Below are 3123 nucleotides of genomic sequence, written 5' to 3'. Positions count from 1 at the left end.
TATATATATATGATGTAGATGTGTGTATTTTGGTCATAAATTTATTATTACAGTTTTGTTTGTTAGTCTGGGGTCCATTCTCTAGAGAGACAAAAGAAAGCCTTTCGTGCAAAGCTTCCAGTTGTCTGAGAGGTGATTCTAAAACACCGGAATGAAGAAGTAGGAATATTGACCATAAAACAAAAAAACGAATGAAGCAAACATCATTGGCTGGCCACCACTGCCAGCCCTGATCTTATGAAATGGTTTTTCAGCTCTATTCACTGTTTCATACTTTCCAGGAGTTCAGAAATCCACTCTTCTGTTTGTCAGTGAGGTAATAGATAGTCCCCACCAATTGGAAAAAGAAATGGACGATAAGCTGGAAAGTGGAAAAGGCACTTGCTCCTTTCTCTCTGCTTCCAGTTGGCATCTGATTTGCCTCTTGCTCCTGTTCTGTTAACTGTTCCCTCTTAAACAGACTGTGATTACATCCCGGCATGCAGTTTCTCTCTGCAGCAACTGCTAGCAATTGTTCTACTACTACATGTACAGTGAGCCTAATTAGATACAACTCAGACACCAGAACCAGGGTTTGTTCTACTAGGACATCCAAAATACCCAAAGCTTCCTATATAGCAAATTTAATTTACTCAATTCTACAGTATTCTTCAAACTTTCCAAAGAATCAAAGTTCTTGTGGGCTACCCTGTCACGAAAAGCAAGGCAGTTAAAATAGTCCTGCCACATTTTTCAGAACAGAAATGACTATTTATTGTATTTTTTTTGAAAGGATTTGCAAAGAAAGCATTCCTTGCTTCCATGTCTAGTTTATGATCTAACTTAGTAAACATGTCACTACAATTGTACCTAGAGCAACCACTTAATTACCACTTTCTTAAGATTACAAAAGATCACAGTCCTAAACCCAAATCGACTGGGGGTCACATAAGTGGATTCAATGGCAACAATATATTTCTATGACAGTCTCTCTGTCTCTAGTATCACTTGATATGAGAAAGTCCCACAATTTATCATCATGATTAAGACTGGGAGGGAAGTTTCTGCCTTTTCTAAGATGCCAATTCTTTATAGGAAAATAAATTAAAATCACCACTTATTGCTAAGTACACCTATCCCAGTTACTCAGTTGAATGTCAGTAGTGTCCACTGTAAGACCAATTATTATTATTATTTTATGTATTTACTACAGTATCTACAGGGCCTCACTGCACAGATCGGACTCATAGTGATCCTCCTGTTTTTCAGCCTCCCAAGTGCTGGTATTACAGGTGCGCACCCCCACACCCAGTCTCCTTAGTCCCTCAGCATGCCCCGGGGTGCGGCCACCACAGCAGGTTGGGTATCCAACCCCTGGCCCCTGCGTCTGACTAAGCAAGCACTTTAATCTGATGAGCTATCTGGCTGGTGCTGATTCTGCTTATTTACAATTCCATCATTATCATTGAGATTAGAGAAGCCCAGATTTGCTTTTGCTATTTGTTTTGTGTTGATAGGAATTGAACACAGGGTGTTGTGCATGCTAGGCAAGCATTCTGCTAGTGACCTACAATCACAGACCCTGGAAGTCCAGTTTTTATCACAGTCTGCTACTGAGAAATGATCTGCAGAAGAAAGGAAGAAAGCAAGCACAGGGCATAATTAAAGGTCATGCTCTTTTGTTAGTCACTCTATCCCTGTAATTATCCCCTTCATCTCCTTCCAAGGGCATGAAATTACAAATCATGGGAAAGGGGTTCCATAACACTGAATTCTACTATATCTTGTAGTCATCTACTCCTATTCATCCCAAAGGGATAGTCAAATATGCCCAAATTCTACAAGATCATCTTTAATCTGAGTGAATGAAAGTGTCTATAAGCCAAATCCTACAAATATATCCGCAAACAGTTCTTTCTGTTTGTATCACGAACTATGCTTCCTAGACAAGGTCACTTGTAAACCTGACTGCAGCTATTGATCTGGAAGTAAAGAAGAGAGTCACACATGAATCTCACAGAAAACAAGCGCTGTCCTGTGAGGCAAACAGTTTAGTCCCCAGGCAATGAGGAACCTTTTCAACTCTAACGCTGAAGAATAATCTATTTAGCTTTCAAAAAGTTGTAACAAGCCAATCTTCAACTTCCTCAGATTTCTTTACCTATTTCTTTATATTCCAACCCTCAGACGTTTTTTAATTTTATAACCCATCTCTTATTTTAGAGTAAGAGATGTTTGAAACACAGAATACTGATAATCTGAATTTCTCTAAGATCTATAATGATTTCACTCTTTTCTTTCATTTCATGAATATTGTTTGGCTCTGTTCTTTTTATTTTTTTTTTCTTGACTTTTTTTCTTTTCAGTTTTTAAACATTTTTTTTGTATTTCAATAATTTTACTGAGAAAGGAGTAACAATGAGATAGTTTCAATACAAGTTAGTAGTACACTTACAATAATTAACACATTGCATATTGTTGTCTTTGTAGTAGTTGTTCCTTGTACAAGATGCACACATGATATCTTGTCTAAACATGATTAGTTCAAGCCTTCTTCTCATTGAACTAAGAGAAAGTAGCTATATATGTATGCTATTTTGTCCACACTCTCACACACACACACACACATATATATATATTTATTTACAAAATGGTCCATTTATATCCCCTTTTCTGTATACTTTTGTCAGAGATGTACATTCCATTGCTATTCATGTATTGTAAGTGCATGAATTCAGCAGAGTAATCCAATAGAGTCCTGTATTATATGGAAAGTAGTAGGTTATCTGCAAGCTGGCAGTGTCATAAGTTGTTGACTTGAGCCTTTTACAGCTCAGCTTATTAACATGGCTTTACTTTCTATACATCGATTTTATACTTTTCTACTAGATAGTAAAGACCAAGATAAAGCAAGACTTATATAACAAAAATGTAACTTTTGTATCTAACAAGGTCAGTCAAATCCCCTCAAGACTTACCCTGAAACTCTGTACAGCTGTTTGTAGATCTTTTGTCAGTGTCAGCCATGTGGATGAGTCACAGTCACTGGTTGACCAATTTGCTCTCTGTGAAAGCCTGAGAGAATGTTTTCTCTCCATGTGACTCTCCTTAGGCACACTCTACATCATTGATCACTTTCCTCTG

This window comes from Octodon degus, unplaced genomic scaffold (genome assembly GCF_000260255.1).
Source record: "Octodon degus isolate 3935 unplaced genomic scaffold, OctDeg1.0 scaffold00097, whole genome shotgun sequence".
Classification (NCBI taxonomy): domain Eukaryota; kingdom Metazoa; phylum Chordata; class Mammalia; order Rodentia; family Octodontidae; genus Octodon; species Octodon degus.
Note: the sequence above shows the minus strand (reverse complement) of the source record.